Source organism: Siphateles boraxobius, unplaced genomic scaffold (assembly GCF_051911475.1).
Source record: "Siphateles boraxobius isolate OS27281-9 unplaced genomic scaffold, OSU_SipBor_1 130, whole genome shotgun sequence".
Classification (NCBI taxonomy): Eukaryota; Metazoa; Chordata; class Actinopteri; order Cypriniformes; family Leuciscidae; genus Siphateles; species Siphateles boraxobius.
In genome coordinates, this window is record NW_027508734.1 from 27,753,183 (window position 1) to 27,766,067 (window position 12,885).

A 12,885-nucleotide genomic window follows, 5' to 3' on the forward strand; every position below is an offset into this window, starting at 1 on the left:
AAAGTAAAGTGTCGTCGAAAAGACTGGCGCCTGGCGCGACACCCCTTGAGTCAAAACCACACTGCAGTTGAAAGTGGGTCTGAAAGAAATCTTATTACTCGGCAAGGGAGATATTGAATGTCAAATGGTCAGCATCCAGTCATCTGTTTTCTCTATCTGAAGCTCCACCACAGAATAATACATAAATTTAAAATAAAAAAGCGCATTTGATCTTCTTACAGATAAGCTCCTCCAGGAGAGCCCATGTCTAATCTTTAACAGTTAGTGAATATTCATATGTCTGTACTGTAGCCTACGACCTCTGCATGCTCTCTCAGGAACCTGGGAATCTAACCTTGGGTGGGGGGTGGGGGGGGTCTATTTCGCTATAATTCACTCTCATTTACTGCCTAAACAGGATCTTAAATAATATGGATTCAATCAGTCATTCAAAAATTTTGACGTTTTCTTTTTTTTAATTATTTTTTATAATTGGAATAGGCCTATGTTTATTTTTATTTTTTTGTGCTTGTTAAAAAATTAAGAATGCAAATGTACATCTAGGCCTATATCATTTTAATCGGCACGATCTCTTATGCTCACCAAGGCAGAATTTATTTAAATGCATTTAAAAAATACAGTATATAGGCTAATATTATTACAATTTAAAATGACTGTTTCCTATTTTAATATGTTCAAAAATGTAATTTAATCCTGTGATGGCAAAGCAGAATCAGCAGTCTTCAGTGTCACATGATCATTCAGAAATCATCAATAATTTGCTACTCAAGAAACATTTCTTATTATTATGTTGAAAAAAATTGTGCTGCTGAATATTTCTGTGGAAACTGCAATACAGTTTTCACAGGATTCTTTAATGAATAGAAAGTTGAAAATTTGCATTTATTTGAAATGTCTTTAATTTGATGCATTTTTGCTGAATACATTTACCAAAATGATAATACCAAACATTTGAACAACAGTGTATAAAAAAAACAACCAAGAATCAGCAATTTAGCTTGGATAAAGAAAATAGCAATTCCACCACATACATAAAATAACTTTATAAGTTCTCAGTTTTAACATTTTAATTCCACTTTTTTTCTTTCTTTCTTTCTTTCTTTCTTTCTTTCTTTCTTTCTTTCTTTCTTAAGTAAGTTTTGGCTGTAGCACAGGTTTGACCTCTCCTAACCCTGTGCAGTGTGTCGAATGAGAGCTAGAGACCCTGGGTCTTCCTTTCCAAATCCCCTACTGCAAGTCAGCACGTGGCAAACCTCCCCAACAACTGTCCTGAGAGGACCCATAATTCATCCCAAATCAGGATGTTTCAAAATCACATACAGCTGATCAGAGAGGATTTCAACATTATGGGTCTGAAACACTTTATGAAAAAAAACCCTGTCAGCGCACACACATTTCTCCCTCTCTCTGTCCGCAATATATTGAATAAACTGAATAATTAGAGTGTGTAAAGGTTGATTCCTGATCCAGCAGGTTTCCTCTAGCACGTCCTTGTATCATTTCACTGATAACGGCTCCCAATGATAACGACTGAGGAACTCATGAACTCATTTATCTATCATTCATACACATCCTGCTTTATATGTTCTAAATTGCAAGAAAGTCAAAGTTTTTGCACAGTACGAACATAAAAGCACCATCAATCGATTCATCATACACAGGTCTTGAAGGTATTGACTTTCACAAATCCCCTCAAAGTACACAAGGGTGAACACAAACTCCATCTCACCACTAGATGGAAGTATTGTTCTATGTTACTACGCCAGCAACGTCTTAAATCTCTCCACAGCAATTTCACACTTTTTCAGATCATGTTTGTGTGTATAAACAGTGCAGCATGATGACGAAATACATCTGTTTGGTGAAATATCCATCAGTGCCTGGGCCAGAGGAGAGCTGAACCGCACTGAGAGGCTGTCGGATGAGCATTTGTAAGGTGAATGATCTACGAGCTTTTCTTTTGAGTAAAGAAAATAGGCCAAACTTTCCTCCAGCAAGCACGCTCAGTTATATGGTTTACCATTGTTCAGTCACCTTTAAAACATTAGCCATTTGGACATGAAGTAAAACTCACTCTTCAATGTAGATTTACATGTTGCAGAATGTTCCGAGACTTATCAAATCTCTTTTAATTTCAGAATATCAATGCCAGAAGACATAACACATTGCAGATGTTTGTTTGTTGCGTGTTAGATGATATCTACAAGTCCCCACCATGTGAGTAACCCAAGCACAAGACAGCAGAAGATTATTTCTGCTTTTTCTAACGGATGTTCAGAATCCCACAGAGCAAAATTAAGAGAAGAATCCTGCAAAAAAAAAAAAAAAAAAACTCTTGACTTCATGTGATTGTTTGTCTAGTTCTGGTCCCGGAGTCCTTTCAACTGGTTTCAGACTTCTAAATGTAGTCCAAACCAAAAAGAAAAAATAATTTTCTTTACACCAATGTTTTGTTTTTTTATTATTATTTAGGCCTATTAATGTTTTATCGAAATATTAATTTATACTCAATGTTTCTGTTCTGAGATTTGGGGCAAGAGACAAGTCGCTGTGAATTTTTATAGAGAGAACGGCGAGTTTGTACCTCATGACAAGCTCAGCTTTCTGCCTTATGAGACGGTGACCTCTAGACTAGCCATCTTCACCCACACAAGCACTATAACAGAGTCAGAAATACAGAATCGGCCCCATGTTGCCTTAAAATGCTGCAATAGAGCATTTCCATCCGAGAGAGAGAATGAGAGAGGCAGAAGGAAGGCTGGTGTTTTGTAAAATGGGGAAAGACGGCTCTTTAGGTCAAAATAAATGGGTGATGTTTGTCGCTGATGTCAGGAAAACCACATAATGAAATTCAATTACAGTATATAGACATAATCTGCCCCCCGTAGTCCTCCTCCACTGGGTGACACTGAGGAACAACATGCAGGAACACTAACCATTTTCCTCATATTACAGACAAACTTATTTACTAAATGCATAAAAGAGAATCAGTATATTCATTTTCCATGGAATAAAGAGGAGAAAAAGAGGCCATAAGAGCAGATGAGGTATAATTGTTATGATTTTTCGTGTGATCTTTATCCATCAGCTGTTGCCCTGAAGGCTTCAATCTGACCTCTTAAGCAAAGCAACAAAACTCACACAATCCAGCTGCAGAAACAATGAGAGAAGAATAACTTCAGTACAGATCTTGACGTAGAGAGTGGGTCCAAATACTTTTCTTCACCTCTCTTCGCTCTGAATTGGGACCACAGTGTAGGAGGGAACTGTGATGTCATGCTACAAATGTAGATCACTCATGCAAGAACAACCTGATCAGACAGGTTTAACTCTTGGTTTACGGAAAATGACTGCATTGATTCATATGACTGGCTTTCCAGTGAAAAAAATTGTTAGTTCCCTCAATTGTCAGGCATTTTGCTTTGACATAGAAAACTCTTCACAGTTATTCGCATAAATTAAGTGCATGGGGGTAAATGCGTTATTATACAACTAGATTCCAGCCATTAGCAAAACATCTACTGCTGTCATCAAACTTTGATGATGCCACAACACTTACATTTTTTAAAGTAGTACCTTGTAGCACCATGTAAGTACCATAATATATCAAAATACCATAGTAGCATTACTGTTGTAACAGTAAAGAACAGTTTTGTTCAGGATGGCGTTGTCTCCTTGTCTAATAGTGAGCATTTCCCATTCAGTGCATGATTGAGGGGATTTCTGACTCTGGCCACATGATAGCACACCTTTAACCAGATTAGCATTAACTGCGTTTTTCATGGAAAGTCGATTTTAAAAGCCTAAAGTCCTAAATGTGCTAAAAGTGTTGGCATTAGCACTGAGATCAGTTTCTTTCATGTTTTATTTAAGAATAACATGATAATAACATAACACTTGGTATTTTAACGTGACATGTTATAACAAGAATATCTATGGCAAGAGCTCTTTTCAGTTACTGCATTCTTTTCCCTATTGATTCTTTAATTTTTTCCTTTTGCATTTTGCTATAATAGTATGAAAACGGTCAACATATACTGCACATTTGTGGTCTGTTCTCCCGATTTAATTAAAGATATATGCCATTAATAATTCACTGGAATGCACGAATAATTTTTCTTTTTTTTCTCCCCAAATCCTCACGTCTCTTTCCAGGTCCAACGTATGTTACATAATACAAATTACCAGTGATATTTAACCGTCCGATTTTGCTGTGGAAAGATTCACACTTTTGGGGTTATTCGTGGTCTGTTGAAAGTAGCCTATCTTGTTGATGCTTTTACACTTTTACATGTCATTTTAATGTTCAATGGTTGAAGAGTGAGTAATATTTTATGAATAATGTAATGTTATTGTACACCGTTAAAAAAAAAATTGCGTCCATAGAGCTAGTCTTTCACTGATTGTTTACAGCTTAACGTAAGTTACACCCATAATTCGCGCAAAAGCGTCATGGGGCATAGGAATAATATTTTATAGTCAGCTAACGTTACATGTAGAGTAATTCTACAAGTGGAGAGCATGATAAGCCCCCAAGGAATGGTTTTATGTTTCACAGTGAATTTGTATTTGTAAGTGTAGTAGGCCTATGTCTTAGCGTTTTGAAATCTGTAAAAAAAAAATATATATATTGACCCTCTCTGAAGTCATTTAGAGGGTGAATAATCAATAATTAATGACATAAACGTATAAAAGTGCATGCAATGCAGTGTGTGTCTGTTTAAAAAAGAGAAAAGGAAGTTTGGTGGCTGTAATTTTATGTTTGTATGCGTCACTGAATAGCTTGAGAAAGTCACTGAATCAAGTGAACATGGAACTCCATTTCTGGTTTGCTAATCCTGACGTCTCTTCTGAGTCCAGTTTACATATGTTAGCCAGTTAAAACTATTTTAACTGATTTTATGGACCCGTATTTTTTCTTTATATCTGAACATCCAAAACTTTGAACAGAAGGTTCTGAACATCTTTACTACTGTGCCCACACTAACAAATTCAAAGCAAATTCAAAACTCATTAATATTCATAGATATTAAAATATACATATTTTCTAATAATATTGGATACTCGTTTTTACCTGTTTGGATATTACTGGATAGCTGGAATAAACAATATGGAGTTTTATAGTGCATCTAATTATATATACAGTATATAGTTTCATTTTACTATCAGTTTTTCTCAGTCGCTTTGGCTAAGTTCTTGAATGAGATACAATCTGAACAATTAGTTTCTTGCACACACATTTTAATTTCTTTTTACATTTAAGTGTATGCATGCAATTATTGTCTACAATTTGCACATTAGCTAAATGCACATAGAATGAAATTGTCATACTCTTCGCAACTTGTAAATAAATTCAACGTGTGGGCCATCACATGGAAAATGAGCCATTTAATTATCAAAATCTGTCAGACACATGTATGCATAAATAGCTAGGACATGGAGTGTCATAGAAATGTGACTCTTTTTTGTGTACAGTACCTATTGACTTTCCCCAGTAAACTTTTACTGTTGAAATCTTTTTTTTAAAAAGCGTCTAAACAGTTTGACCAGTAGGGCTCATATGATGATAGAAACCTTTTTAATTTTGGTGGCATTTATGAAAACAACAACTAGGTTTTGAAGCATGAATTTAATGTTTTGGTTGAGTTACTACATTTTACAGACATGCAATAGAGTTGTAATGTCCCATAAAACAGTTGACAATTCCCCTTATAGTTTAAAGAAGACTTTCTAAAAATGAGCCAAAGAGAAAACTGTAAGCCCCTAACCCCACCTCTAAACATTTGTCAACGATAGATAGATAGTTAGATAGATAGGTAGATAGGTAGATAGATAGATAGATAGATAGATAGATAGATAGATAGATAGATAGATAGATAGATAGATAGATAGATAGATAGATAGATAGATAGATAGATAGATCGATAGATTTAGAAGGGCTGTCACATAACAATATGCATTACAGTAATGCATAAAATATAAATGGAAAGGGTTTTTTTTTTTAATCAATAGTAAATGCCACATGATGAACCTGATGAACCTACACCTTAGAATGACAGCATATTTCATGCAATGAGTTCACTCAGCATATGATTATCCATGCTGTTCAAGGTTGATCCCTGATCACTTCACAGAAATCAGCATTAGACTTTAAACACACAAAATTTCTTCAGACACATCGGTCATGATGTGACATCACGCAATGCTGTATCTTTTTTAAAACATGAAATAAAAATATAACAAATAATTCATTAGTAAAATAATTGTACAATATACTCCACTTTAATGCAACGCTACAAACCTGCAGCTTAAAGTTTTAAGTCAGCTGAGAGCTCGTGCCGGGACGTATTGGTCTTCTATTGGTCACACGTCATCACGTAATATAAATTTACAACACAAGAGTATGCAGAACTGGAACTTTGGAACGGAGCAAAATGTGAAAGTTCGTATTCCGTTTTCAGTCTTTGGTATTCGTATGAGTATGAATGGAAGTCAAAGGATCTAAAGTGTAGTGTAGGAAAGTGACCACCCCTTTACATCAGAATGATGTGTTTTTGTATTCACTGCCAATACTTCACCCCAATGATGGTCATAAATATGGTGGATGAGCGAAAAAGTCAAAATGTACTGCATTTCAGACACTGATTTACTGCAGTAAATCTCTGGCCTTTGCCATTGACGCCGCATGCAAGATACTATATTTGCACACAAGTTCATGAAATAACACTGTTTTGGTCTCTGTACTCTTTAGGGCTAAGGAAACTATTCCTCAAATCTTGTCACACCTAGTTAAGAAATTCTTGCACGGTGTGACGCGTAAAGGTATTGACCGTAGTAGCAGTACCAGCTTATGTTACTGGGATGATACTTTAATAGATATGAAGGGGTCAGTGATAGGGGACAGAGCCATCTCTTTATCTAAACGAATAAAGAAAACTGTGCATAGAGAACATAAGTTGAAACTAATTGGGTGAAAGGCTGAAATATGATGGATGAATTCCACCAGGGCAAAAAGCGTGGCCTGATATTTAACTCCCAGAAGATGAGTCTCTGACAATGTGAAGGGGTATAAATTATAGATCAGAGTGTGCGTCAATGCCACAGCAAAAGACTATGTTAGACCTTGCAACCCAGAGACCTCCTGATCTCTTCCCGGGTGCCCAGTGAGTGGGGGGTTAAGGGAGGGTGGGGTGTTAGCCACACAAGTGTAATCATTGGCTGAAATGGCTGCAGTCAGCTGGCCTATCGTGTGAGCTCTCTGGGCGGTTTTCCAGTGTTTGGCTCGGAGGGCGTGGGCTTGACATTCTCTGGCAGAAACTCAGCTGGACTTTAAACACTCAGAATTGGTGCACAAAGCTTATTTAGACATGAGCGCACAGCATTGTATCTGTTTGTCCTCATAATGTAAATTTTAGGTGGGCACACTATAACCAGTTTTTAGCTTTAGACACTAATGGTCGGATTTACTAAACCGCAAATTAGCGTGAAAGCGTAATCCCAAAAAGCGCAGATGGTAGTGCAAAGTTCTGTGCGTGATCTATTGACGACTTGCAAATTAAAGAACACAGATGCAGCCGGATCATTTCTGTAATGATCAGCGCAATCTACCAAGAGCAGCGCAAATTAGCATCTGGTTTAAGAATTTTTGGGGGGGGCGTTAAATAATGGTGCGAATACCAGTCAATTGACTAGCGCAAACCTAAGTAAATAACCTTGCATGATTAATTTAAATACTCTCCTGTATTTGCGTCTGAAAGGGAAACTCCTTCAAATGCATTTGCAGTAAGATCAGCCACAAAAATAACTGTCCATGCCTTTTCAGCACTCATTTTTCACTGCGTCACTTTAGTAAATCCTGATAATAGTTTTTTTAACGCCAAAAGTGGGTTTGTGCTGGCCCTTATTCTACCTGTTCTGACCCTTAAATTTGTAACATAATGAATTTACATTGATTCAGTGATGTCAATAGGATATATTTTGATTTGAATAAAATCAATTCATTTAAATGTTTCCACATGAAGCACATTTTTCCTCAATTTTGCCTCCACAAAACAGTACTTTGGACCATATGTATCTGAGCTGTTATCGGAGCCAGATCTGATCTGAAAAAAAACTCTCTCAGACCCCATCTAGTTTTTTACAGCTTAAGAGATTCAAGGCATCATTCTGTAAATATTATCACTTATAAAAGTCTGCATATATACGCATTATGGTCTCAATGATTTTTATTAGGATTCCTTATTCCTCAATGCTTCATTCTCTACAACAACTAAATCATGCAGTAATTCAGAGGGAGACATTTTTACAGGGTCCTTTGTTTTCTGAAAGCTAGTTTGGGTTGTTAGAGGAATATTCCAAATGCTGCTTTCCAAAATCACTCTGCAGATGACACTGATTTATATCCCTTTACTGCAGCGAAGACCTCTGCTGAATTAAGGCAAAAACCTAAAGGGCAAAATCAGGTCACTGACATTAGTGCTCTTTTAACATTTAAAGGAAAATTCACAATGTTATTGAACATATTAGTCAAAATTTCTTATTTTGAAGAATTAATAAAAAAAATTTTATGATTCGTTTTTACTCTATTGCATACAGATTTTTTCCATTTGTCTTTTTGTTTTTTTAAAGTTTGTATGTTGGGAATTTATCACAATTACTAATGTTCTCTGGATTGGTCCTTCAATGAACTTCAAAGGATTAACATGAGCAAACAAAGCCAGATGACCTGTGCTGGCCCTGATGGCTATTTTGGATATGTGGTGAGGAGATAAACCAGCACGATGATCAGAGAATGTTGAAGTATTTTCCTCATTCATTATTTTCTTTTTCAAGTTGACAAAAAAAAAAAAAAACTTAACACTGAACAGATACAAAACATTATCAGTCTTTTTTTAACAACTTCACAGAGCTGAGCATCAAATATACTCAAAGAAATCATATAGAACAGGACTTCCTGTAGATCAGTAAAGATCCTCTCCAGAATGTACTTACTATTAATGAATGAGTGCATCTATATATAAAGAGCTTGAGTGTATGGCATGTTTGCTGAATCAGCTCTGTGTGTTAATGTCCTATGCCAAAAGTAGAGCCTGGTTCTCACATGCTCTGGTTCATAAGGCCATTCCGCACATCCCACACTGAGCTCGCTATTGTAGGAGGATCCCATCATAAGTTCCTAATGGATGTTATCTCTTCTCCGATGTGGGACGGGAAAGGGGATTAGGGATATGGAATCCTCCCTTCATTGCTGTCATAGTAACAGATATTACAGCTGCTTGTTGTGGTTATTTGAGGAATGGATACAGTGGATGTGGGATGAATGAATAAACTCTACATTTACACCTGATACACATTGTCGTGATCACCTGTCACCTCAGAACTTCACTTCCCATAATCCTTCCTGGCTCCCACCTGCACATACTCCACCATCATCTACACCTGCAGTCATTCACCCCCATCAACTCCACACCCTAAAAGCCAGCACAATACTCTTCATGGATGTCTGGTTGTGTTTTGAGTGAATACTCTTACCTGCCTTTCAAGTACTTGTATGTTTATCTCCAGCTATGTCCCTGTGTTTATCTACTGCCATATTTCTGCATTACTTACCTGTTTGTCATCTGGTGTAATAAAACTCTCTCAATATTTTTCATATCAATCTTTCTTGAGTCTACTACTCCGTAACAGAAGACCCTAAACAGAAAGCAACATGAGCATTCTCATCAGCCCTATTGATTCCACTGATCTGCTTCTCTCCCATCTCAAAATGGCTGCCCGTTCGAGGAATATGTTGGATATGTTGAGCTCTCATGTCAGGTACCCTGGAACAAAATACCTTTTTTTTTTGGAGTGGATTGGACAATTGTCTTTTCCAGCAAATTCCAGCGGTTGGAACATGTTCCTTAAAAAAAGTATATTGATTATGTTCTGTGGCAGAGTGGATCCTCCTTTACAGTAGAAGAGGTCTGTGAGGTGAAGAACAACCGCTAAGCAGCTATTCCCTGGAAGTATCAATTCTCATCATCCAGCATCAACTCAGTCACCACAATCAGAACCAAACTACCATCTTATCTGGACAGTCCAGCAAAGCACAGTTTTGAGAAATCATTTCCGGTGAGTGAAATCCCAGAGTCCATTCCTGAGTGTAAAATTCCTGAGTCCGTTCCAGTGAAGGAAATTCCATAGCTCAACCCAGAGGATGCACTATCCATAATGGTCTGGGACAGTGGTTCTCAACTCCAGTCCTCGGGACCCACTGCTCTGCACATTTCACATCTTATCTGACACACTCTGTTCAGATCAAGAAGTCTCTCCTAACGAGCTGGTGATCTGAATCAGGTGTGTTAAATAAGGAGACATAAAAAATGTGCAGAGCAGTGGGTCGCGAGGACTGGAGTTAAGGACTGGTCTGGGACACACACAGGTTGAGTCCAGCCCCTGAGTCAGCTCCCGTGTTGCCTCCAGCACATGAGCCCGCTCAAGCCCCAGAGTCATAGCCTGGTGTTAATTAAAATTCAATGCTAGCAGCATCAAATAGCTATGTTTATATCCAAGTTGTTTTGTTTTTTGGTGTATAATACAATTTTTGTTTTATATATATATATATATATATATATATATATATATATATATATTTATATATTAATAGATGGTAAAATTTGAAATTACAAACAAAAAACAATTTGAAAAAAAAAGCGAGTTTCCATTCAACATGTGTAACTGTTGAATTCTGTTTTGGTTTTGTTTTCCTTCTGTTCCCTGTGCTGCTTTTCTTGAGTAAAAGCAAAAGCGTTTCTGTTTGCTAGTTGTTGTTTAAAAAAAAAAAAAAATTCTAGTTTCTGATTTGATTACATTCCCATGTTCATTTACTTACCTTGTTATGTCTGTGTATTTCAGCCCTTAATTTCCTCATTGTTCCGTCTCGATTATGTTGGAAGTGATTTTGTTTGATTCTTGTATTCTCCAGCATATTTTCCAAGTAAAGACTTTGTTATTGTTTCTCCTGTGCCGTGCGATTTTTATTATAGTAACAAGACTGAACCCAGAAAGTTTTATTAGACTGATTAAATATGGATTTAGCTGCCATCTAGTTGCTCTGTCTACCAGAGCAAGAAGATCTTAGCCTCAAGGACCACACAAGGATACTTTTAGACCTGGTGTGCCTTACCAACTTCCCCGACTGCTTGCCTTTTTTTTTTTTTTTTTCAAGGCACACAGCATGGATGATCCTCAGGAGAATGATGTCACTAGCCCAATTCTGGACCCAGAGCCCAGCCAGCCGCCTCCCACACCCTGCACAGAGCATATGCCAAAGCCCACCTCAGACACGAGCCCAAGCCTGCTGCATGTCAGCACCAGAAAGAATGACTTAGCCCACCATCGTCCCGAAGCTCAAGCCCGACGAGAGGTCTGACAAGGTGCACAAGCCAGCAATATCATCTGTGCCAGTGAGAGTCCTCATGGAGTTCGAGGGAATGGAAATGGAGCCTCCATTGCTACAGCTGGTCTCTACATACTTTTGGGAGGATTTGGAGCAGCCTACTTTCGATGATTCTTCTGTCCCTGCTGGTTCTGCCCAGTTCCAAGTCTCCCGTGTCTTCAAAGATCTTTCACCCACCTCCTCTGCCTATAACACATCTGCTGTTTCCTTCTGTCCCTCGGCTCTTCTGTTGCTGCGTGAATCTGCCCCGTGTATTCTGGTCTTCAACTCCACCTTGGCAAGAGGATCCCCTGGCTCTGCCTCCAGCCGTCAAGCCCATCACTCCACCTCGGCTCACCGATCAGTTGGCTCCACCGGGCTCCCTTGTCCTTCCAGCTCCACCTTGATTAGATATCACTCTGCCTGTGCCACGAACTTCTGGGCTTTCAGCTGTGCTTTCTCCCTCCACCTCTTCGGCTCCTCCTTGGTCCTCGGTCTCCATCTCCATTTGTCGTCCACCGGCCAAGTCGCCACCATGTCTCCTCTCTCCTTCGACTATGCCAGGGGCATTTGTCCTGGCTGTACCCTTGGTTCCCACCTGGAACCTCCTGCTCTCCTCCCTGGCTCTTCCCACTGTCATCGCTGCCCTGGTTTCTCAAGCCATCATCTCCTCTTGTTTCCTGCCTTTCATTAGCCCCTTGTTCTCCTCCAAATCCTCCGCCCTTCCTCCTCAGTTGTACTCATTTTGGGAGGGGGTGCTATTGTAAAGATCTCATGCTTTTGTTTTGTTTTCCTTCTGTTCCCTTTGGTGCTTTTCTGGAGTTCTGTTTGTTTCTATGGTTACTGATTGGATTGTGTTCACCTGTTGTTCATTTAGTTACCTTGTTATCACTGTTCATTTAAGCCCTTAGTTTCCTCTGATCATTGTTCAGTCGCGTTCATGTTGGAAAATACAGGAATAAAACCACATTCCAAGTAACAACTTTGTTATTGAATTTTATTTTGTCATGCGGTTTACAGCAGCCACCATCAACTCAGAACAACATGTAGGTTTTTATGTGTATTTTGGGCAATTTATTTGCGTCTTCCATAGAACTTTTTTTTGTGCAAAATTCACATAAAATATACATCAATGTAAACCAGGCTTATGAAGATATTCTTTGCACATTTAAATACTAGAACGCATGAACTGTTTAAATGTTTCAATCAACATGTACCAGCTGTAAAAATAAGGATTTTTTCTCTCTAGGAGGAATGAAAGACATTCAAAGCAGTTAAAAAAGGCTAGTTATAAGTACAAGTAAGCTAACCTTTGCACAGCATTCTTAATGTTTCTCATGTCACCTTTCACCCTGATGAGCAGCTGCCCCATGTGGGCCAGACAGAAACAGCAGAAATGCCACACTGAGACTGAAGGAGTGATTATATGGAGCTGTTCTCTGAAGGTTTATATAACTGTGACTGTA

At 38.2% G+C, this 12,885-nt stretch overlaps 1 long non-coding RNA gene across 1 annotated transcript; it reads left to right on the forward strand.

Annotated features, from left to right (window-relative positions):
- The first annotated feature begins 1,806 nt into the window (after window positions 1-1,806).
- LOC143737455 (uncharacterized) lies at window positions 1,807-11,292 on the forward strand. The gene is made up of 3 exons (XR_013203658.1): window positions 1,807-1,936; window positions 2,139-2,217; window positions 11,210-11,292. It is a non-coding gene; the product is annotated as an uncharacterized LOC143737455 (long non-coding RNA).
- The last annotated feature ends 1,593 nt before the right edge of the window (window positions 11,293-12,885 follow it).